The sequence below is a fragment of the Notothenia coriiceps genome, unplaced genomic scaffold (assembly GCF_000735185.1).
Source record: "Notothenia coriiceps isolate Sejong01 unplaced genomic scaffold, NC01 NC01_scaffold00017853, whole genome shotgun sequence".
NCBI lineage: Eukaryota > Metazoa > Chordata > Actinopteri > Perciformes > Nototheniidae > Notothenia > Notothenia coriiceps.
The window spans coordinates 129,835-155,936 of NW_011350554.1; the positions used below are offsets into that span (position 1 = coordinate 129,835).

The following is a 26,102-nucleotide window of genomic DNA, read 5'->3' on the forward strand; positions in this document are numbered from 1 at the left end:
AATATTATTATTATTATTATCACAAACATTACACTTTGATTCAGATCTGAAACTATTTATGGCGCATGGGCTATTTGATTCCATATCACCAAAGTCCATATATTACAGCGTTATCAATTTTCTATTATCATTTTACCTTGAATTGAAATGGCCTATAAAAACCTTTCCTCTGAACTTATGAATTCTGGGTTTGGTAGCCTAGCAACAGCCTCTGACCCGTGCAAGGCAAAGAGAAAAAAATTGAAAGGCTGACGTGGAGGCTTTAAACCCGCAAAGGACATCAGGTTTCAGCGGATGTAATCTTTGAGTATTTTTTTGTAATCGCTTGTGAAGTTTGTTTGTTACTTTGTGTGTGTGTGTGTGTGTGTGTGTGTGTGTGTGTGTGTGTGTGTGTGTGTGTGTGTGTGTGTGTGTGTGTGTGTGTGTACGCACATGGAGATTGCTATTGTCATGCATTTACTGCTGACAGTTGAAGAAGGAAATATAAGAAACTTTCCACACAGAAGTCCACCAACATAACACTGCTGCACTTTTCTTTACAATTTACACTGTCTTTATGTTGGAATTTAATTATCTTAATTGGTTACGTTAGACTTATCTGTTTGGCATTTCCTGTTTTCTTTTTCCAGTGTCATGTATACTTTTTTTAATGTATGTTTTGTAGTTTTAACAATCTATTACTCTGCATAATATGAGTAAGTAAACTAGAATTTGTATAATAAATATTTTTTTCCTGGCTTTTTCTTTTCTTATTTAACTGTCGGCAGAATATGGGGTATGACTTAAGTACGAATAATACTACAATTTAAAGATAGAAGTAGATTTAAAAATTGAGCATAACTCAATGTATGCGTATAAAGTATTTCAATTGTGGCCGAAATGTTTTTAGAGTGATATTCATTAAGTATCAAGAACACAGTGTATTAGAAATGAAAGACATGTGACCTGCTGCAGAAATAGACCCTCTCTTAACCTAATGCTTTATGTTTTTTGCAGGACTCAGAGGAGTGCAGTCACACAGATATACACACTCCCCATCTGAAAGCCTGCGTCTGAACCTGAAGGTCAGAAGAGACACCACCCCTTCCTGCTCTGAGGTCAGAGGTCGCAGGTCACAACAAGACTTCATCTCTCAGTTACAGGTGAGACAGTGAAGCACCTCACACTACAAACACACTTGAACTTGAAATATTCAGTACAGTACTTTTACATCATTACAGTCAATCTTAAAAAGTCACACAATACATTACAAAGTCCTTATGTTTTTATTAATTATCTCCCCACAAAAGATTGATCCTCTAATTCTTTACATGTTCACTTTCTTGTGTGCTTTCCTCACCCTTTCACTGGCCGGCCTCTCGCCCCCTGCTTTATAACGTCTGATCCAATTTGTTAGATTCTTCGGTTTTGGCAGATAAGACGCAGGGTGGCCTCTTGTGTAATCTATATTTTAATTCCTTTGTCCATGCTTTTTATCCCTTTAAGGATACATGGGTAGGAATGGGGGGCCTTGGCCTGATGTGTGCGCAAGGTGTACTCATGTGGAAAGACTGCCAGGGTGGCTAAGTCCCTTACTTCTCTAATTCCTCCCTCTGAACACCCCCCCCCTCCCAAGTACTTACTTTCCTCTCCACCGCTCTGTGTCCAGGCCTTGTACTCTCTTCCACACTTAGAGGGATAACAAAAACTCTCTTTCTCTGTTTTAAGTTTGCTAAATAGTTTCAAGATGCACTTTAATATCCGTGTACATTTTGCTGCAGTTTTCTGTGAGCATGGAACACATTCAAACTGTTTTGTTTAAGTTTTTCAATTTAAATATGAATTAGCCATATCATTTTGTTTTTTGGTATAATTCATGATTATTATGAGGGAAAGTGGTTTTTAAAATAGTTTTTATGCAGCAGATCTTTGACTGTTTGCACTATTACATAAAAAAACAAGTGATTGTAAAGTATGAAAATAGAAGTAAGGCCCCAGTTGCCATAGCTCTGCTAACTAGTTGTCCAAACGTCCAAACTGTGTGTTTTATAACAGCGCATAATGTTTAATATGATAAACGGCTGAAACCAGAACTAGGTGACTCACTCACTTTCCGCTTCCCTCTCAGTGTTGAGTGACACGACTAAAGATTACCTTTGCTATTCTAACAGCTGCTGTAGCAGGCCATCAAGGCCGAGAATGATGCTCAGCTCGTGCATGTTCAACCTCCTGCGGAGAACAAAGTACCCGGTGTGATGGAGGGAGCGTTGAATAGGGAAGCAGAGGGAGATGAAGCCTCATCCGCAGAGATTGAGGTCCGTCATTGGGGAGAAACAGAAGAAGTGATTTAATTTCCCTCCAGGGTTAGATGAGCGTTCTGTGACATTGGCCTATTTCTATATCAGCATGCCCCCCCCCCCNNNCCCCCAGAGAAAGAGTTGCGTTTGAGAATCAGACAAGGGAAGATCAGAGAGGATTTCACAGCCTGTGGCTATCCTTCTCCATAGCGTTCGACCACCTCTTAAACCTCCTTCGCTTTGCTCCAACTCGATAAGGGCTGCCGGTCTACTTAGTCAATATCATATCCACAAACTAGATAAATCGATGCAAACAAGCTTCGGTTAGACGTGGGCTTCAGAAGTGAAGGCGTAGCTACAGGCTAAATCTGACGCAGAGACACATCAATCCAGAAGTGACACTCCTCACATCCTCTTTGTATTCATAACAGCAATTTAGAGCTAGCCCGCACAGGTCTGCATTCAAGCATCATTTTACCCTTACAGGACCCATGTAAGATATGTGCATTTCTTTTTTACAATAGTTCATATAGGAAGTGCAGGATGTGTGATTTCTCACATAGAAGTGTTGCTTCCACAGCCGAGCACTCTCATGTATATGGAAAGACTTGAAGAGAGGTAGCCAGTAACCCGCTCATTTACAGTACCTCAGATTCCAGTCTCTCTCTCTCTCTCTCTCTCTCTCTCTCTAACACACAAACACACCTCAGTGTACCGTATCTCCTCCCCCATGACCCCCCCACCCCTTTCCATCCCCTTTCGGACTCATCTTGCCATCACCTCTCCAGCTCCACCACCCCAGAGAAACCAATTCAGACGGCTGCTCCACACCGTCATGGCATGTTGGCCAAGGGAGATGGAGTCCTTTCAGGTTCTCGGCTACAACCTCCCTCCCTCCTCCCCCGTCGCTGCCCCCTCGCTGCTTCTCAACATTTCCTCAACACGCCTGGCGTATCAGCGGGGTAGCTCGACAGCACGATAGGACTGCTCCTGAGAATCTGCTGGAGTTATTCTGCACATTATGTGACCTTTTAAAGTTTCTCTAAAATTGCTTGTGGGTGTGTTTGTTTAATGATTCCACTCTGAGCCTGCCGTTCCATGGTTATACAGTCAGATTAGTAAGAGTATCTGAAACAAATGAAGCCTGCATTATGTGTTTAAACAGGGTGATTGTGAGGTTTATCAGTAATAGGTTATCTTTAATGGCAAAACCAAACACCCACTGCCCACCCATGGCTTCTTAAAGTTGCCAATCTGCTTTTAACACCCTGCTGTTTGCTGGGAATTATAATTTCTTCTTACTAGGCTTTCAAGATGTTGTATACATAAACTGCGCTGCTTGGCTGTTCTTAAAAGTTGATTTGAATTATACCCTCTGCATTATGCAGCTTGATAGGAAATAAATCTCTTCAAATGAATACACTGGATGGGGAATGTGTGGGGGGCAGGCACTGAGAGTAGAGTGGTGGCGTATGTTAACATAAATTAAAGTCTATCGCAGAAGTGCTCAGAGAAGGATATAGAAAAGAGAATGTGAGAAAAATAGGATTTGAAGAACAAAAAAAGAGTTTAAAGAAGAAACTAATGATCTCATGATGTGAAGAAAAAGAGTGAGAAATAAGATCTGATTTTGATGTTGAGCTTTGTCAGTACAAACATTCATTAGCACATATATTTTTGACTTATTCTGCATTGGGTCTACTCACATTATCTCATAAGTCACTTAGATGCAATATTTATCTTTTCCTCCTTAAAGCCCTCTGGCATCTCAATGCTCACTGGCTGAAAGGCGAGGTGGCTGCAAAAAAAGGGTTGGTGGTGGCTGTGATGGTGGGGTGCAGCCGGGTGACGAACAGAGCGCAGGAGGGGGGGACGGGGGTCCACTGAAAGGCAGCAGGCTGCGGAGTGAATGGGAAATGGGGACCAATGGAGGGAGGGAGGGGGGCATTAGCGGCGGAGGCAGGTTGGGGTTGGTGGGGGCCTCCATTGGTTCAATGCAACGGCCAAAGCAGCTGTGAAAAGAGGTCTCCCCTTTTTCCCACGCCCAGTGCGACGCAGAAACCCTGCTTCAGCCTGCCAGGGTCAAGTCACATTTCTAATATATACACTGGGCCTGTGGACTCGCACAATGCATACGCACAGCTCATTTATTTTATGTATGCACACAGACACTTGTATGCACACAGCGAGTAGACAGCCTCTCAGACAGAGACAGAGGAGGGGGTCGCTGCAGGGAGAGAATTATGACACCGTTGACACTATTGTTTCGTCCTGCAAATTAATAAGATGTGAGTGACAAAACACTCACACACACAAACACACACTCACACACATACATAGAAATGACTGATGAACCTGCTCGTTTCAAAAAGTTTCAATATCATTTCTTGGGATTTTTTGTGAAGAAATCTAACAAAAACTGCATAACCAGAAATGTTTACTTTTACATTTTGCAGTTCTTTTAATGTGAGTTTGTCGCAAATACTGGAGCATACTTTCCATATAGACATGAGAGCATCCCAAAGTCCCCCTCCTATGTTAGGACTAATATATCTGTTGGTGTCATCACTGTTAAAACCATAACTGTGTTGTTCACCCACCCTCCCACCACCGCATCTCAACCCCTTTCTTCTCCTCACACGTTTACATCTCAGCCACCATTTACAAACTATAATCATATTCCAGGGAGGGGGATGTAAACGCTTTGTCCTGCCAGACCCCCACCCAGTCCCCCACCACCACCCCAGTGCCAGATGCCCTGCTGTATTGTGTGGGTGCTGAGGGCAGACAGGCAGGCAGCCCCCTTCCTCTGTCTCTCTCTCGCTGCACCATGATGTCACCCTACTTGTCTGTCTGTCTGTCAGGGCCTTGACAGGAACTTGAGTGTGGGAAGGAAAGGTCTTCAGTATGGGAGGGGGGGAGGTGGGTGTTGTAGAGGTTCAAGGAGGGGTTGAGGATTGGGAGGGGATTTTTTTTTGGGAGGGGGGGTTTGGGTAGAGAGTGTCTGGCCTGAGAGGTCAGCAAGTGGACTTGAGCATGAAGCTAGTGTGTGTCTGTGTGTGTGTTTTGTAGGGGGGGACTCTCCTAGCAACTCTAAAGAGAAGTGGAATTTAGATGAGTTTTTTGGTCTGTGTCCTCCAATAATTCAGTTGTTCAAACTCCTTGGTAAGCCACACAAGACGTCTGAGGATATAAAGAAGGGGAATCAAGAGCACCTGTGTTCACTATCGTCCTTTGTGCACAGACGTAAAGTCATGACTGCTTGAAGCTCATGAAGCCTTACTGGTGCAACAGCATAATGCAGGAAGTGATATTACACAAGAGTGGAATTCAGTGCTCTCCTTCAACAAAATTGTAAATTGTAAAATGATGATGAACATTTTTCTTTACACATGGTGGGCAGGGACAATATGAGTTTAAAAAACCTTGTTTAGCCACATGAAAAAGCTGTTATTACACATAAAAGTGAAATTCAGTGCTCTATTTAACCAAATGCATTCTTAATGAAGCTAGAGTAAAGCTTCAAAGTGAAGCTATTAATATTTCCTTTGTCTTTACTTTTTTAATGTGGAAGGCGTGGGCCATTTTAGTTCAAACACAGAGGCTCACCCCTGGACTTGTTCCAGAAGTGTGCATATATAAATCGCATTTACATTCATTTATTGTGCTCTATTGTAGCTACATATAATAGTTCTTGTTTATTGTGTGTAGGATAAGAGAGACCAGTGATCCTACATGAAGACTTGTTTTCTCGAATTTGGAAAACAAGTCTTAATGGGCATAAAGAGAGTAGGTGTCAGGCAATAATATGTAGACTATAAATGCCGTTTTCCCAAAAGGTTGAATTACCTCATACATTTTATTTAAATTAGGCCTACATCTACATTTTCTCTGTCATTGAGAACAATTAAATATTTAAAAATTCAAATATTGTTAATGTCAAATGTGGACAAAAGATTTCTCCTTTACTGATAAAGTCCATTTTCAAGTCCATTTTCACATTATACAACATTTTGGCAAATATGGGACCATGGTTGTCTTTAGTGTCTGTACATACATCGTTCTGTACAGTGAAGGTAACACATTTGAGAAACAACAAAATACATTCACACGTGCATTCCCTGTCATGGTACTCAGCCAAATAACTCACGCACACCAATTTCGGTCATTTTAATGGCAAGGGATTTTTCCGGACTTATGTGGTCATTTCGTGAATTTCCTGAAATTACTCTGACAGCATAAAAGCGTTGTTTACAGATCACCGGCAAACACAGGTACTGTACCTTTTTCAACAGGTAAACATTTACTAGGACACAGACACATGCCTTTGTCATTCATCGTCTTTCTATTTGGATCCCTGCCTTTGTATTTCTTCCACCCGATTGCTCTTTCCATCCCTTGCTGTGTCTTTCTCTTTCCCTCTCTCTCTCACTCTGGCTGTGTAAAGAGGTGATAGTATTGGGAGACAATGGGAAAGACTCACTTAATTAGCTGGACGAGAAGATGCATTGTGGCAATTACTGAGCACAAAGGGAGGGGAAGGTATGGCTGTGTAATGTGCTGCTGTGTGTATTTGCCTTGCTGTTGTAGCCTGGAGTGCAGGCAGGCTTTTATAGGGTAGAGTGAAAGCAGCAACAATGGAAGACAGGATGTACTCCACGCGTAGAGCCATTTCCAGTCCTTTTAGGCTACAAACAGCGACAATAGCTGCTATGTCTTCTAAAGAACGAAAATGCATAAACTGTATTTCCCCTACAAATGGATAATGGAGCTTAAAATGTACAGGTCTGGTGGCTTTGTGCCTCTCAGCCGTACTTCTTATACTTTTCTGAGGATTTTTACTATATTTGTTACAGCTTTTTAATAAGGTACCCTTTATAGAAATGGCTTTATTTACCTAATTAATAATTAATAATTGATAGGCGTGCATCTTGTATATTCATTAATCCAAGTAACTATGGTCACTTATGGTGATTATTATTATTTTAGTAATTAATAGTTTAGTCTTTAAATCGAGAAAATATGTAAATCACGTGATCACAAACCCCTCCCCCAAGATTGCTTAGCGACGTAACTAGCTTTGAATTTCTCCACCTGTTGAAGTGGTATTCCTGGGGCTGTATTACTCGGTAATATGCAGCGTGGGGTGTACCAGAAATGTAAGTTAATGAATTTAATATTGTGTTTCCAGGTTTTTGTTAAAACATTTGGGGAATTGAAACATTAAAAAGTCAGCCGCGGACAGCATTTCAAACAACTCTCGGAGCTAGCGTTAGCTTAGTTAGCTGCCGCTTCCGCTTGCTAAGGTTAGCTACAGCTAATAGTTCAGTGACAGACTAGTTGATGATACATTTAAGGTCACCGGCTAGAAAGGAGGAACTTGTTTTGGCCTTCTCCATCTGTTGTTAATGACACATTGTTTTAAAAAATATATATTTGGAGTGGTGAATCTGCAACTTTTATTATCGTTTCCTGCATTTCTGACAGGCCAGACTAAAACTGGATTTACAATAGTAACTTAAATTGATTAACATATTATCAACTGATTCAGCTGTAAATCAGAAATCCTTTATTTGTCACACTCTGGGAACATTTTGGGTGAAGGGACTGCAGGTAAAAGGAAAAAATAAAATAATTTGGCAAAAATATTGAATAAAGAGGCAAGCAACATTTGTTTAGCCAGGATGTCAAAAATCCTGCTGCTGACCTCAAGCCAAATTAACTTTTCAAGCTCTTACCTTCTTGAGGAGAGGCAACAGAAACTGTTATTATTGGCTTTTAAAAGATATAAACTCTTAAATTGTGCCTTCAAATAAATTAGCACTTTAACGCTCATGTTTGGCCTACTATGATAACCCACAGTGACTCATTTTCTCTTCCCTTGTCTATTCATACATCCTCTTCATTTCTATTTCTGATTGTCCTGTTTCTGTTTACCAAACCGGACATGCTACTTTCTATTTTTGATTGGCGGTGTGTGTGTGTGTGTGTGTGTGTGTGTGTGTGTGTGTGTGTGTGTGTGTGTGTGTGTGTGTGTGTGTGGAGTTGGATCTGGATCTGGCAGAGAGCATCTTCCTCTAGTGGAGTGGCCTGAGGGGATTTCTTTCATGAAGTCAGATAACATCCAGGCGACCCCCTCTTCCCTTTTTTATAAGAGTTCTTTAACCTTGATAAATGAAGTAGAGGCGGGGAGGGAGTGAGAGAAGGAGGAAAAAGTTGTGGCGCTGTGGTGGGGGATGCGGGTGTGTGGAAGATAGAGGGAGAGACACCAACTCCCTGGCCGGCTCGCTCTCAGGATCAATAACGTTCGGAGAGCTGCTGAGCACTCCTGTCTGGCAGCTCTACCATAGGGGATGGAAGGAGCGGAGGGAGGGAAAGGGGAGGAAAGCAGGGAGGGAAAGCAAGAAAATAAGTGTTGAGAAGGCCTCTCCATCTCCTTCTTGTCACCCTTTTTTGTGAAGAGAGGGAATCGAGGCGGACAGCATAGTAAAGATGGAAGGATGAAGGGATAGAGGAGAGCATAGATGGAGGAGAGTTTAGAGCCGTGCCACCCACCTGCCTGCCAGGAAAACACACACACGCACACACACACACACACACACACACACACACACACACACGTCACACACACACTCATACTCGGGTATCCTTTTACGGAGCCACAAGGTTACAGAGTGTCGATACAACCGCGCAAAGTCCTCCGACAAATGGGATTTGGCATGTTCAATCAACAGTGCTGCCAAATCCCTGTTGTTAAGTATTGCAGAGCCATATCTGTCTGCAACGGGCTGAGCTATGCTACCTGGGGCCGCTAACTGTCCCCTAAATATCCTCTATTACAGTCCTCTGTAATAGAATTATCTGCTGCATTTCTCATTGGATTTGAATAGGTGTGTGTGCTGTGGCATAAATAGGGAACAGAGAGAGGGGTTTCACATGGTGCGCTTGTTATAAGAAAAGGCCTCTTCCACCAGTGCCTTGAGGTCATGGATACCTGAGCTGTCTTCGCCCCCCCCCCTGTTTCTCGCTCTTTTACTTGATTTCCTTGCTTTGAGTTTAAGTCGCTGTTCTCCCTCCTCTGTCCTTTTTCCTGTCCTCTGTTAGACCGGATCCTTTCATCTTCCCTCTCCTAATCCTGTGATAGAGAAGCCTTCTGTTCACCCCTTCGCCTCCTACCATTATTCTCTTTTCAACTCCATGCCTCTTCTTATTTTAGCGTATCCCTGTGCTCCTTTGCATCGCTTTTTTACCCTCCACTTTCTTTGTTCTACCCCCCCTATTATCTCCCTTACCTTGATTTCTTCCCAACCTTACTCTCTGTCTCCTGCTTCACCCTTCCTCCTCCTCTCTTACTTTCCCTTGTCCTTAATTAAGTTAGTGATCAGTTGACTGCCCCTATCATTGGTAGAGAGCAGGTTGGTCCTCCCTTCCCAGGAGGGGGGAACATTGTCTGTGCTGGTTGACCGGTGTAATCCCCCCACCAGGGACAAAGGGCCGTACCCTACCTACCTCAGCCACCCCTGAAGGGCATTAGCTCCCTGACGAGAGCCGTGCCCCTGCTGCCTGACACCCAGCATCTCCCCACTGACTTCTTCCTCCTCTGGCCAGGCAGGTTGAGCCCACAGTGCTGAGAGTCAATGCCGATGACTAGGAAACGGGGAACACGTTTTAATGTTTGGTTTGTTTGGCATGTTGCTCTAAGCCAGATTCACCACCAATGTATCAGACATTAAGATGTAGGCCTACGTTATTGGGGTCCCTTGATTTGTATTTCAAACACCCCGTAATCATCACACATAAAAAGGCACACAGAAGTAAATCTGTCGTATTAGGATCAGGAATTCCTGCTCTAATCCTCCTCACAACCCCACAATCTTTTTTCTCTTTTTACACACACACATGAACAGCAAAACACTAGGTACGGTTGCTATGGCAACGGTTGGTCAGAGTTTACCAGAGGGGAAACAAACAAAGTACTGTTCATGAAAGCCGGTTGTGCAGTGCAGAAGGAGCAGTGATACTCGTGTGTGTGTGTGTGTGTGTGTGTGTGTGTGTGTGTGTGTGTGTGTGTGTGTGTGTGTGTGTGTGTGTGTGTGTGTGTGTGTGTGTGTGTGGAGAGTGTGTGTGTGTCATGTCTAGTGAGTGATTAGATACATGCATACTTCACCCTTATATATTTCTGCCCTTTATATCCATACCTTACTGCTACTATATATGCTACTATATATCTGCTAGGTATTCAGTGGGAGGTAGAGGCTCAGTGACTGCAGCTTCCAAAGCCATTTGATGTTATGTCTATAAGCCCGCATATCAAACTTTCATTTTCTGTATACATTTGTGCTTCAACTGATGCACATTTTCATTCCCAATTATTTGTGTGATTAATCACGCACATTTTTTTCCTGTAACATCAGAAAAATGTCTAGAAATGGCCCTCACATATTTATAAAGACCAGGGTGACGTCAACGTGTCGTTACAACCAAATTGCAGACAAAAACATATAGAATTTGTTATAATGTTAAACTCCCAGATCTCAATGGATGCACATTCATTCAGATACCAATGTTGCCACTATATGTGTATTGCTGATATTTGTCTGCCTCATGTCTTAGACTGCTGATTAAACTCTCTCAGTTTCATGCATCTCCTGCCCTCTCCTCTCCTCTGGAAAAGTAGGTCTCGTGGTGTTTGCATGTCATCTCATCCGAGGCACAAACAGCCACCTCCACAGTTCTCATTTTCTCCACTCCTCTCCACTCTCCCTCTTTGAACATAATGCATCCAGGCTCCGAGGCAGCATACAAACCTGCTGTGCTTTTTACCATAAAAATGCCACCATGCCTTCCTCGCTACATCTGTGTCCCCACCCCCTGTAATGCCTCTTTAGCCCTGCACTCGGCTGCTTGGGTTATATTTATTGCGCAGTCCCTTTTTACTTCTAGTTTTGTCCTTTTTATTTTTTCTCGTGCCATGGGGCTAAAGACCCCTAACGCCACCACTCCGTCCTCCCCTCCCTCTCTGCCCTCATTTCCCTCTGCCCCTCACTCCTCAAGCACTGACGAATAGACAAACGTACTGTTCTCTCTTTCTTTGCCTTTCACCTCTCAAACCTCCCTCCATCCATCCTGCTGGACGGGTACAATGCGGGCGCTCTATCCTGCGGCAGGGAGAATGCAGCCCTGAACTAACAATATCACCAAGGCTGCCTGAATGCTGCCGAGTCCCATTGTGCTCTGTCAGAGGGGAGTTAACACCCATGTCTGAGCCCAATGAATAGTATTATTGTGTCTAAGACATGCACCGCACCCCCGGTCCCAATCCATGTCCCCCTAACTCAACTTGCCCCCCCTCTCCCAAACTTGGTTCTCTTGTCCAAGCAGTGTAACCCCCCCATGCCAATCCTGCACCCCCTGTGCTTTTTCCTTAACAGACAGTGCTAACTCCCAAAGCCTTGCTGGCCCACCCGCTCTAAACCTCCGCACTTTACTTCTCTATTCCCCTGGCAGTCGGCCCGTGGGTTTAAGTCTGTTTTTCAGTCCTGCAGAGGAGGTGGAGAGAGGTGGACAGAAGGGCTGTCACAGCTCTGTGGTGGCTGTGGCCAGGATATTTCAGAGATTGTGGGGTTGGTGCGGCGCGGAGCAATGTGGGGTGTTGGGGGTTGAATTTGGCCACGGCTCTTTCCCTGTTGAGGAACACAATGGGACCATGACTCCTCAAAGAAATGTCCCCCCAACTGCTATTATCATAAGAAGAGGGTTGCTGAACCCATTTGAATAATTCTAGATGATACAAAAGCTGAGATGTTTTCTTTGACAAAGTTTCCTTAGAGCACCACCGGTCATGGCCAAAACATTTCCATTCCTTCACACTCACTATGGCGCAAAGAGAGGGGAGTCTTTAAAACAAGCCTGTCAGTTTAAATGTGGCTTTTTGTTTTTTATAACCACTAAGGGCAAATCAATGTACATCTCAGTGGGCTTGTGCGGCCAAGGAGGAGCAAATGAGGGTGGTTGTTGAAGAGAAACTTTTCCTGTAAATATTTCTAATGTATTTGATCGATGCAGTGGTGATTTTTATAATGGGCCCACTCTTGCTATATTTTGCTATCTGCAGCACATCAGAATCTAATAGCTGAGAGTACCTTTGGCAGGCAGCATCTCTCTGCCTGACACACTTAACTCTCAGGCCTCCAATCCCCGCAGTTTCTGCTCTGTGAGGTTAGCGGGTTCACATTACCGGCTGAGAGAGGATGCCAGAATCCTCACCCCCGACTTCTCGCTGATCAAAGACCAGGATTGACATTCAGAGTGTGTAAAATGCTGAAAGTTAACACTAACTTGTTTTTTTCCCTCTGTCTCTGGTTGTTTGTGTACAGAAGAAAGAGGAGGAGGAGGCAGTGGAGGAGGAACAAGAGAAGCAGAGTGGGTGGAAGGATGGAAGGAGAGAAGGATAGAAGCAGTTCGAGGAGGTGGTTGGAAGCGGCTGAACCCAGAGCAGGTGAACACAGCTGTGGATCGCCATGGGCTCTCTGGCTGCCCTCTTCCTGTGGCCCCGGCACTGCATACAAGGGTCCCGTGGAGCCAGCAGGGGCCAGCCAACACTGCGGCAGAGTGGGCAGGCTAGGCCAGGCAAGCCAGGAGAGAGGCAGGTGAGGCGGGTGAGTCGAGCTCTCATCCCCGCCGGCTAGGAGCCTCCACGGCGGAGCGGAGCAACGTGGAGCAGCAGAAATCAATACAGAGGAGAGAGGCTAGCAGAGGTTGCCCAGCACCGCCTGCAGGCCCCGGAGCCCAGGGACCAACCAGCACCACCGCTCACAGCTCCTCTCTCCATCTCTCTTTCTATCTTCCTCCAACAGTCCCAGCATCAGCCAGGGCCAGGGCCCTCACCGCCCCACACGCAGTGTGCGTGTCAGTAGGTGCACATTTGTGTGTAAAATAGAGAGAAAAAGGCAGAGGGAAGAGGCAGAGAGAGAGAGTCTTTGTGTGTGGTTCAGCCGGAGGGGTTTTTGCTGCGTCCAACACCACTTGATAAAACTTTGTCAGAGAGACACTGAGACAGCGAGGGAGGGAGAGAAAACAGAAGAAGAATAAGACAGGACGTTGAAGGTCGCTTTTCTTCCAGCTACCTCCCTCTTATTACCCATTCCACCTGAACTGTTTGATAAGGATCCATTGGGGACGGTACACACGACGTTTCTGCTCAGTCCAACTTCCAAGCACGTAGCGCACAATATTCCTAAGATCTCATGAGCCAGGATGAAAGAACAATTTGAACTTTTTCTCTCATCCCCTGTATCAGACATAACCTGTCTTTTCGCCTTAGATTTTCTTACCCTCACTACAGCAGCTCCCATCAGAGGATATGGCAATGCAGTATTGATCTATAAGGTGGAAGAGAGGAAGGTGGGCCCAGGCTTTCATACCTCTCTGTCTCTCTGCCTCTCTCTCTCTGTCTCTCTGTGGAAATAGCACCTGAAGTCCACTTACTGCTGAGCAGCAGGGATCCCATGGCAGGCAGCACAAGTGAATGGCTGCTAATTGAATGAGAGATGAAAAGGACAGTAGTTGTAACTGCTCCGTGTCCCCCGCCTACTACCAGGTTTTTCATCTGACTTTTTTACCCTTCACGTTTACAAAAGTCCTTCTCCACACTAAGAGACTCGCCCCTCAGACGTTTTAGCAAAATTGGTGCTGACTAAAGAAAATTGGCAAAATCTTCAGGAATGAAAATACTTGGCTGCAGCGTAGAGGTGAAAGCTTTGAGTAAAAATTAAGTTTGTTATGCACTGCCAGAAACATCCGGCTGAAAAAAAGTTTGGAGAGGTCAAGCAGCAAAACATACTGTACTGTACATATCCGTGGAGCTGGAAGGACATTACAGGACAGATGAGCAGCTTTGCCAGAAGGAAAAAAAAAAGAGGTTGGAACGGGAGTCATACTTCTTGGTGAGTACAATGTCTTAATTGAATTGCTTGTCGTGTGTTTAACAACACCACAGATGTGATTTTACATATTGAACTAATCAAGGAGATCATAAATAACCTCCGCCTTGTAACAGTATTATGATAGCATACCATCTCTTCTCAGAGTGTGTTTTTAAAGTGAACACAGACACATAATGTTGCAGTTGATCTCCTCAGTCAGTTCTCAGCAGGAGCCCTTGGCTGTGATCATACTGTCACTGACTGTAGGAGGAGTGTGTTGTTGTTGCCTGTACCAGGGAGCCTGCCAATCTCCTGGCACACAGAGAGAGACTGGCGCCTCTCCACGCATCAGCCTGGCAGCGCCCCGTGCTTACAAAATGGCCGATTCTTGTTTGCCAGCTGTCTCCTCAGCCAAGATGGCGCTCGGTCGCTTTTTTATGCCCGCTGTTTGCCATCTGCCCTCTAATTGTTAACGGCTATGCAAATATCATGTAATTGCATTTGCATGTGCTTGGTACTTAACCCCTCCCACTCGATTGTAAATAATAGCGCTATCGTAAAAAGGGAAAAAGGGATACACAATCCTGCGCGGCTGCTGATTGAATACACAGCAGGAACAATTAGCAAATGAATGTCGCCTGTCGCTGCCCTCCTCTTTACTGTTCTCTAAGCTCACCTTATGCAAATCACTGATGCCGTGCTTTTGATGCTAGCTGAAAAATGGAGCGTCACCCTGTCTTTCTCTCTGCGACTCATTCGGAGACGCTCATGTGTCTTCTCATTGTGTCACATGTGACATCTGTGGTTGGCTGCATTACAAGGGTACCCTGCCTCCTGTGACAGGCGAAGCCCACACTGTAAAGGAGAGCAGGGGCGAGGGAGAGGCATAACATAATGACCTCATTAGCATGCTCTGCACTCCCCGCTATAGGCCCTGGTGCGCTGCTGCGCCGTGGGACCCACCGGTGTACGCCCTTCTCACAGCACTCAGCATGCAACATTGTGTTCTCCCCACACAATGCGGCGCTTCATACAGGCTTTATTACGCCTTGTCAAAGCGCAGGGGGATCAGGGGTATCAGTGCAGAAGCAGCAGGATACAGGCTGTGTACGTGGAGCAGGAGATGTATTGGTTCTTTATGGTCTTAATGTGGTGTTAGCTGTGCTGATGAATCCTCTGTTATTGCTGTTGTGCTTTGACATGTGTGTTTATGTTTTTGTGTGTGTGTGTATTTGTGTGTGTGTTTGTGTGTTACTGATGTCTATAGTTTGTGAAATTGTCCGTTACATTGTGATCTCCCGTGGCATTCCTGGTCGTTTTCACCTGTCAGTGCTAATTATTTGAGGGAGCGAATTGTCCGTGTCCTGGATGTAGGCTCATCCACTCTGAAAACCTGCTGTATGCCTTGTGTTTTTAGTCTGTAGTGTAGCCTAACTTCACAGGGAGTGTGATGAACACACACACGCTGTCTCGAGAGAAGAGTCTATGACAAAAAGATAATATTTTAAAATATTTGCCTATGGTACATCAATTTACATGCAGGCGTTTTGTCCTTGAAAGCCTTGGGGGGATTTGGAAAATAAATTATCTTTTTAAGTTGTGTGGTAACCGCTGCTGTCATTTAGCAAACCACAAAAGGCTGGTTCACCCCTGTTATCTTCTTCTCTATCAGACTCAGGCAGTTGTAATCAAGCTTCTCTGTCTAATCAGCCCGTAGTGACACTGATGAGGCTGAGGTGGGGAGCAGGTTAGTGTCGAGTACCCGCGCTTACTGTAGTTAGTATAAGTAAGAAAGAGTTATTTTCGTAGATCAACAAGAAAAAGACGGTGAACAAAAATAAATAAAATCTGCAGAATTAACAATTTAACATGTGTGTTTAACATGCATTATTTGGAATGTGGAATGTGGTCACTATAGATACAGTTTTGTCTTGCTGTAGGGAGGACACAGTCTTTCCACGAATAAAGAGTAGTTTGTCTTCATGGGGGATTAACTAGGTGGAGCCCTTATAATCTTATTTGCATATTTTAATTGAAATGTGGACCATATGTTTTTTAGAGCGTATGCTAGTCGGCCACCCTAACTGTTCCATCCCCACTAATGCACACATACCGTATGAACACAGAAGCACACGCACTTGCATGCTAATCCATATCATGTGTGTATGAATGTATCCATTCACTCCTACTCTCAGGAAGAAAAGGACATGCACCCCAACACCATCTCCTGCAGAAAGCTTTTATGCTAATAACCGCTATAGACATGTGTGTTACTACGCGGCTGCAATTATGCATAATTCAACACAAAGAGAACCGGCAGGATGGCACAGTAGTCTTTAGGTGGACGTACTGCATGAATATAGTAGTGTGTGTGTGTGAATGTCAGAGTGACAGTATCCACTCTTTTCCATTTAGAATCCAAAGTCAGAAACACCACATATAGGATTCTTTCACATGCCTCCTATGCTTACCATTTGTTACTTAACCATTTAAACACATAGTTTTCTGTCCAAATTATGAATATTACTAAAAGAACAGAAACAACCCTTTGTTAGAGATACAATGTTATTATAAAATGATTGTAACATTATATACATCATTCGGTTAGAGTGAAATATGCGATCTCCCAACATAGAATAAACATTTGGAAATGGCCTTAACCATTGGAGCGTTTTATCAAATGATCCAAACCCGGCCTTTAAGCGTGTAATCACGTCCTCTCCGTGGAGCAGCATGGAAGTGGATTGTTCATTTGGATGTGTGATTGTGGAATGCTGCAGCTTTCCTCATTCAGACTGCCCACTGCTGCTTTTTATTTGCTTAGGTATTGATTAAATGTGTTCCACCCACTGAAGTAATAGTTGCTGAAAGCATTTACAGCCATCACTCAATTCATCTTGGCCAGATCCACGTCTTTCTTTCTTTGAGACAAATAAGTGATCGCTTTCTTCCTCCAAGCACTTGATCACTTAAATGAAAAGAAGACATTTGAATAGCTGTGTTTATATCTTTCTAAATATAGCACAAAGGGTAAACTCTCTAATTTGCATATTTTCCTTATTGGACGTTATCTTCGCAGTAACCTTTTGTTATATGGATGTAATGCCTCGATTAACATTTTATGTAGAAGCTTCCAAATAATCATAATAGTATTTTTAATTAATATTTTTCTTTTTTTAAAGGCTTATACTGTATATTTAAATATCTGTAATATACACTATAATTAACAATGCTACTTATTTTGCATTGAATTTAAGTCTTAACATTTTCCCATTATTTATAACACATTAAGTATTATGACATACACTCTGTCCAAAAGAGTCAATTTGTTAAAAAGATTGCCTGACCAATATTTATTTGAAACACAGCATATTTTCGAGCCTCTGTTTGTAATGACAATCGTTTTATTTTTCAAGACTTACTTGGCACATCAAAATAAATACAATTCATTGAAACTAAACCAAATTCCCTATGTGAAACTTTCCTCTTTACGAAGTGAATCCTGAGTCAAGTGTTGCTGCTGTTTCCTCAAAGCTGCTACACTGAGCCCCAAGTCTGATTATAGACTCAGGGAAAAACAGTCATGCATTTATCCAAGTCGCTGATTATGTCATTTCAACAGGCTGCAAACACTCAGGCGGCCTAGACAGCTCTGAGGGGAGAATTATGAAGCCGTAGTGGAATGGAGGCTGTATGAAAAGGAAATGAAAATGGAGTAGTGCTGTATATTTGATTAAACTGCCTGCTCGCCTGCAAAAGGCCACGCTGCTGTAGCACAGGCCTGAGATTTGGCCGTAATGAAAATGTGAAGGTGGAGGGGTTTGAACCCCCTCAATGACGTGTATGAGCTCACACACACACACACACACACACACACACACACACACACACACACACACACACACACACACACACACACACACACTCGCACATACATTATACGGCGTATGTATGTGCTCAGGCTGAATGGTTTATACGAGTGAACCATTGAGAGAGACTGCAGATGCAATTTGAGGCTTAAAGCAGCGAGGAATAATGTTGTGCGGAGTCAAAGAAAAGCCTCCCGAATTGAAAATAAAACATTGGGATTAATGTTTGGCAGGTAATTCATACAAACCACAGGAAATCCTGGGATTGTTGTTGCCCTTAGAAACAGACAGAAAAGGACCATGGCAGCCATATAAATATGAAATTGCACCATTCACATGCAGGGACAGCATCCCAGTCATCTAGCGTGGGAACGGGCTAAATGATTAGGGGATGAGGGGGCTGTGCGGCGGAGGGGATGCGGTTAGTTCATGGCTAGACGCCCCAGCTGCACTGACTTCCATTCAGAAACGGGTTAGGAGGGACCTCAGGGGTCAAGGTCAGGGGTGTGGGGGGTATCAGTGCTGCGCATAGTGTGTGTGTGTGTGTGTGTGTGTGTGTAGTGTGTGTATGTGTGTGTGTGGTTCATCTGCCGTTCATCCCCGGCTGGTTGGCTGACTATCGGTAAGCTGCCTCCGTGTTTGCTTATTTTATAAGCTGCTTCTTATTGCTTTGCTTCAGGGACAACTTGAGCTGAGAAGCAGGGGAACCCACCCCCCTTCTGTCAGCCTCTGGCCAGTCTCCAGCCGGCCCGGAGCCAAATCCAGCCAGAAATCAGTCCTGCAGCCCCCCCGTCAACCCCCTGGTCAAACAACCCCCAGTCAAACACAGTCAAACCCAGTCAGACACTTTGACAGCCCCCCTGTCTGTCTCAGTCTGCTGCCTCTTGTAATTTAACATGTCTGCTCGGGGTTCATCGTATGTGAACACCACAATCAGATATCTATGTCAGCCATTAAATGGACCTGTTTTAAAGGATTTTGTTGGATCCATAAAGAAATCATTTGAACTCATCACATTTTCAAATTCAAATAGATTTCTGATCTAATATATTTTACTGGATCTTACCCCGGGCTATTTGCTTATATTATATATTGCCTTGCCGTATGTTGCATTTCCTTGATGAAGCTGCCCATCAATAGCAATCCTCTTTATTGGTGAAATGCAGCCCGCCACTGTATCATTGCCATTTCATCAAATCATCTGAGAGGCTAGTGCGTGAGCTTGCGGCACGTTACGCCTCTTTGAAATAAACAGTGGAAGCCCTTTAGGAAGCGGGGAATGCAGTGCATGAGGAAGGGGATGAAGAAAGAGGGGATGTGGCAAAGAGAGGACGGAGAAAGGGGAGAGATGGAGGGGAGAGGAGACGCAAGCTAACCCACCCTGCGGTAGCCTGCCTCCATTCTTCATCGGGGACTCATGCTTCATTAGACTGTCTGAAAGAAAGACCCGCTTTCCCTCATCACCTCAATAGACCAGTCCCCCTTCTCTTCCATAGCCTGGAGGGTTCTCCTATGAAAACCCACCTCCCTCCCTGTTTTCCTCCTCATTTCTGCCTCCGTCTTCTAATCGTCTCAACTGGCGCTGAAATCAAGCTTAGTAACGGCAGTTTTGTGAGCCCCTCTGGTCTGCCCCCCCACCCCCGACCCCCTATCATCCTCCGATCCCCACCAGCTCCCCTTCTCTGCTCATTCACTCACCTTGGTCCGACACACCACCCACCCACTGCTTAAATCCCTATCAGCATGTCAAGTAAATGTCTGCCCAGCTGGGGTTGATACACACACGCACGGACACACACACACACACACATGCTGAAATATAAATGCACTGCACACACAATCTTTTGCCTGCTTCTGGGGTTTAGCCTTCCTCCCTGCTGACCCTTTTCACCCATGTTTTGCTCTCTTCCCCTTCTCGCCGCCTCTCTTTCCCCCTCTGCCTCTCCTCAGGCACTGATCTGACAGGATGGTTTGGCTAGCTGACTATATCTGCAAGAGGTTTATCACAGGGCTTCACCGCGCTCCACTGTTGCCTGCCTGTTTTTATTTTCAAAATTAAAGTGCCGCTTCCAAAAGCCGCTCAGTACCTGGGGCCATGCTCACCTTTATGTCCCATCCATTTGATTAAAAGGTTACTGGAATCCTATCCTCTAAATTTGTTACAGTACAATCTGGTCAGTTTATCTCCTAATAAAATCTGGAGCCGGAATATCTCTGCTGTGTTACGGAAACAGGTCTCATATCTGCAGTATTTTGAAGCTACTCTACAGAACATCCTTGCAGGATTTATTTTTCCCAGAGGGAAGCTAAATAATTCACCCAGAAACATTCTTCAACTCTTCAATGTTTCCCTATACTACATTTTACAAGATAAATTGTAGATATCCCTAGATATCCTTGCATATGTTGGCACTACGTACCTCAGTTATACCACATCTTTTTTTTAAACTGCGTGATTACATCGTGATGAGATATTTAGAGCGCTGGTGAAGAGCTTTGTCTTTGTGTCTCGTGAGTGTTGGCACATTTGTCCGCAATTTTGTTTATTTTAGCATCTCAGTTAAGGCAATGTGATTACCTTGTTCATCATAAATGGCACAAACTTAATCTTGATCAAATCTCCAGCCAGTCTTATTCTCATGGGCTGTGACAATTATTAGTGTTTATTTTGCTCTTATAGTGCTATTTCCTATCCTCTGTATTATTCTGCGTACATCTCTGGTTCCTGCAATGCTGATGTCATTACCATAAAGGGGGACAGGGGCTGCCAGCAGCTCCCCAGTTTCTTCCCGGAATAAAGTGACCATTTCCCGTTTTACTCCCCCCTCCCCTCCCTCCGCTCCACATTTCAATCATTACTCTGATTTTTGTGGACAATGATGAGCACGGTGCATTCTCAGCAGTTGCCTCTGTCAACGTGGCACAATCTTTATGTAAATGTATTTAGGTACTTTCTCAGCTCCGCGGATCATCATCTCTGCCGGATGGAGGTGGAGGCTGTTCAGTCACATGTTCTCCTGTAGCAGGCTGAGAAACGTGTAACACGCCTGATGGAGCTCACGACGAGGTGGACCCCTGCCAATGCGCATGAGAAACCCCTATTATACCCAATGTTTATATTGGGGCTGTGATTTACAAATGTGCGTTTTCTTGCCTTTAGACATGTGCACCCCCTCTGTCGTTCTGCTTTTTCATCAGGCGCGCAGCAGACGGCAATAGAAATGCGAGGATGGGGTCCTTGCTGCATGTGCACGGCAAGATGGGAAGGGGAGGGGAGTGAGAAGAGGAGGTGTGTGTGTGTGTGTGCATTTTCATCTTTGTGGGTGTTCTTCTATGGAGCAGTGCTCGGCACATATTAAGATATTTCCTGAGCGCGATGACACAATTATGCACACACACACACGGACCTACACACACACATTGTTTCTTTGTGTATGGCTGTGCTCCTCAGCTCTGGTTCATCTCTTATGTTCTGAACTTGACTCTGAACAAGTTCATTGTTATTCATTTCACTGTCATCCTGAGTGCCCTGTGAGACTGACTAAGTCTCCAGCGCAGGTTTCCCAGCCAGAACTGTGTTTGTCACACATACACAGTCCCACACAAACCTATTGTTCCAGCAGCAGGATGCTGTAGTCCTCTGGGTAAACTTGTTCTGACAGTATCAGAGGACACGGTGAGACGGTGCAGTTTGTCAATGACCTGGTTCTGCTGCATCCGCTGCTGCAAAGTTCACTTCTCAGGTGATTCAGTGCAGTGGGAGCAGGTGTTCACAGTCCTCTGCATCAGAGTATATTTTCATGTATTGGCGAGGCATTAAGGGTCAATTTGAACTATTAAAATATAATTTCTAAATGTGGCTGTTAATTCATTAATCTGTTTGCTTGATTTCTGGTGCTTGCTTGTATCACGTTTTTTCTTTCATTTTGCTTAAACAGCTTCTTTTCTCCTCTTATTCTGTTTCCTTTCACTGTCTCCTTTCTTGTTTCCCTTTTTTTTTACTTTTTCCGTCTGGCGCAAGAAAATCAGGGGCTGCAGTTTGCTTAGCTGAGTCCATAAAGAGGCGTTTTAGAAAGCTGTGTTAACAGACCAACAAAGCTTTAAATGTGCCCCCCTCTGTGAGGGGATGGTTCCCATAGGGATGTGGCATGGCGCTCCATTGGTAGGCCTCTATACGGCCTCTCATTCAGCCCGACGCTCAGTCACGGCCACTTATGGTAGGAGGGAAAATCACACAATTCAGCCCGGGCCTGATCCAATGACATGTTTTTTTAATGAGGTGGCTCTATGTCTTTGTTTGGGCTCCAAATTCAAGTCCAGACCTGAGCAGGTCCTGCTGAATAAGATGCAAGGCCGTGGCTAGGCACAACTTACAAAGAAAGCACAGTGCGAGGCTTCTGTCGAGCTGCTGAAAAGCGCTTTGCTCTGCACTGTTCCTTACTAAAACAGTGCTGGTAGCAAGCATGTAGATTCTGAGAACATACCAGAGTTTCATTTATCATTGCTTATGACAGGTTTGCCATTGTTTTGTGCATTGTCATCTATATAAATCTTGTTTATAAGATTCGGGGTGAAAGGTGTGAATGTGCAAAGGGACCAACTCAAAACTCGTTGTTTATTATTAACACAATAAAGCGAGGGTCAGAAGACGCGCTTGTTTCTAGCCCTCTTAGTTATTTTTTCCAGGGTCATACACAGAGAGATTTCTTTCTGTTTCATTTTCACTGGCCTGTGTCTTTTTCAGAGAAAGCCACACCATATATCACACATATATGTGCAGGTGTCATACGGTGTGTGTACATCTGCGAGCGTGCCAGGCGCTCATTGGCTTGTATGTTCAGGGGTGAGGACTGTCATTAAACTGTCTGCCTGCATCAACACACTCAACCATCACCCTGCCTGGCTGTCCTTTCCACCTCTCAGTGGACACACACACACACACACACACACACACACACACACACACACACACACACACACACACACACACACACACACACACACACACACACACACACACACACACACTCTCTCTCTCTCTCTCTACAACAACGACACACACACACAACAACACACACACACACACACACTCTCTCTCTCACACAACACACACACACACAACAACACAACAACACACACACACTACTCTCTCTCTCTAACAACACGACACACACACACACACACACACACACACACACACACACACACACACACACACACACACACACACACCCAAAGCATACAATATGTCTCGTCGAACATCTGATACAAGATTTGAACGACGGACATTAATATTGATATTTTGATATTAAAGCTGCAGGGCCTGTATTTTGTTCGTTTCATAGACAGTGTTCTTACATACATTGAAACAGTTCACCTGAAAAGAGATTCTTAGAGCAAATACATGGACAGCTCAGGGGGTCCCAACCCACCAGCATAAGAATGACTGGTGTTACCGTAATGCAGGATGGACTTGGTTTTAATAAGCAATCCCTAGTGATGTATAAACAAATATAATAACAATAATGAACTAAATAATCAAAATCGAAATCTTGGCAATAAGGTATAGAAAAGATGATGTCTAATGTCACCAAAGGCCGATATTAGGCAAACACCAGCCCACTCCCGTGTCCTTCCTTGATGCTGAAGTACTCTCACAGCCTCTCACACAACAAACCCGTCACATAGTCCTCGTCTGATGTCGTCCGACTCTGCTCCTCGCTCACGTTCAGGCAGGCTGTGGTAATGGGGAATTAGTATGCAGAGAAGCAGACGGACAGCTCTGTGGATCTAATAGGTGGCCAGACTGGAGAAGAAGACTGGAGCGGGGGGGGGGGAGCATCTCTGGTAGAGAGGGAGTTAAGCATGGCCTCTCCCTCTCTTCTCCTCCTCCCGTCCTCCCTCTCCCCTTCACCGCCTCGTTCCCCATGCCCTGTCCCGAACCTTAATGGGACGCAGACGGACAGCCTTGCCTGAATTGAGCAGAGAGAGCAGCAGCATCCCCAACCCCCTTGTTGTCTCTCTAAAAAAAAAAGATAGACTCCCCCATCCCCCCTCCCCTCCCCCAATGCGCTCACACAGCTAGCACCCATAGCTGCTCCCCTTGGTTCTCAGGGCTATTGAGGGGGTCCCAGACACCCTCCACTCCTCAGCCTAACTCTGCATAAATTAGGCCCATCTCCCTGGTGTCTCGTCAGCCGGTCGGGGCACCCCCGGCCCCGGGTCCACCGTCTCCCAATCTGCTGCTCCTTCTCCCCTCATGCTGTCACCTTCTGTCTCCCTCCTCCTCCCCCATCTACTGTATTCTATCAACCCCTCGACTTATTCCAACCTGACGTCCTCAAGCTAACAGAGCTCCTTTCTTTACATCTCACACCCATTCCTCCAAAATATCTTCCTTCTCTTTTTCACCAATCCTCCACTTCCTCTTCTTAATTTGACCCTCTAGACTCACTCTCTCTCTCTCTCTCTCACTTTACCTGCTTTATATTCTCCACATTTCATCTCTATCTATCTCTACTTTTCTTATCCTTCCAGCAAAGTGTTACTCAGATCAACCAAGCTCTCTCCTCTGTTCTCCTTTACAGCCAGGATATTGTTTACATCTGTCTTGCTAATCACTGGCAGAGCCTCTCTAGACCTCACAGATGTTGCAATAATACCCGGGATTAGCAGGCTTAACACTGGGGCTTATTTGGGGAGTTTTCCCGATGGCCTGGCAGTGAAGCCCGTCAGCTTCTCTGAATTTGACCTTTTTTCTTCCTGCAGTCTCGCTTCTCTTTGATTTGCGTTTTTTTTTTATACAAGCGTCTGGCATGCTGATGTTGCTTTATCAGGTTTGGTGCTCTGGTCTCTCTCTTCCTCCAGCTAGCTACATCAGTGCTGAGGTTAAATGCAATTAGCAGCTTGACATATAAAAGGGAGATTTAGCAACAAACAAAGCTCTTGTTAGCTGCTCTTTCACCCGGTGCAACAACACCACGATGTAGCTAGCTAACTCTGTGTTAGCTGCTTCCTCTGCTCTCTCCATGGTGACGCTGGAGTCTCCCCAGTCTCCCCTTTTAACTCGTAGCTGAAAGATAATTAGATGGCCTTCTGAGACTCAGCATCTCTGCTGCTTCTCTCTGCGTCATGCACTGCGACCGTCCTGTTTTATGACCAAGCAGGTGTGTGTGTGTGTGTGTGTGTGTGTGTGTGTGTGTGTGTGTGTGTGTGTGTGTGTGTGTGTGTGTGTGTGTGTGTGTGTGTGTGTGTGTGTGTGTGTGTGCGTGCGTGTGTGGCGTCAGCTGCTCATTTTAATGACATTTTTAAAGTGAACTTCTAGCTTCCGTTCGCCTCAGGTCTGAGCAAGCACTTCCTGGTTATGCAGAGCAGGGGGTTTCCATGGCTATCAATCAGCCAATGGCGGCGCAGCTCCTCAGTGCAGTGTGCTGAGAGCGGGGGTCTCTGGGGCAGCCTGTCTTTTTAAACAAGGCCAGACACTTCACAGACAGGGAGAGGGCCAATTAATTCTGCCGGGGGCAACACTCCTAGGTTAGCATTTGCTTATAGTGATAAATTGGCGCTTTGTATCCACGGTAAACTACCTAGGCTCCCTGCTTTTGGCTGGCTTGGCAGGTCCAGGAGTGATGTCATGAGGTTCAGGCTGATTAGTCGGGGTGTGCCTCATCCTTTTTTCACGGGGTCACTGCACTACTGTCTGTGTGAAATTAATTAAAAGCTGGCTGGGGTTAGTGTCCGTGCTAATTCATGCTAGTCGCTAACATCTGCTGCGGAGAAAAAAAACGAGGGAGCACGGGAGTGGGGGCAGAGAGGAAAAGAAACCTTGACATTTACAATATAGTGAGCTGAATGGAAGTATGCAATTGTCATTTTGTATCATATTTTTAAGAGTCAGCTAAATAACAATAAAAAAGGCAGTTTCCCCAGTGAAACTCGATGACATCTGTGATAATAATAATAACCATATCGGCATGTAAACATCTTCATCCCCCCATAGAGATCAGTGCCATCGAAAATACTTCTGACCCTCA

General features: G+C 44.8%; 1 long non-coding RNA gene across 2 annotated transcripts in view; it reads left to right on the top strand.

Moving 5' to 3' along the window:
• Positions 1–26,102, top strand: part of LOC104950601 (uncharacterized) — a 42,448-nt gene that overhangs the window by 14,159 nt on the left and 2,187 nt on the right. For both annotated transcript variants that reach the window (XR_798938.1, XR_798937.1), the window contains exons 2-3: positions 997–1,142; positions 12,653–14,221. This is a non-coding gene — a long non-coding RNA (uncharacterized lncRNA). The remainder of the gene's footprint in view (positions 1–996; positions 1,143–12,652; positions 14,222–26,102) is intronic.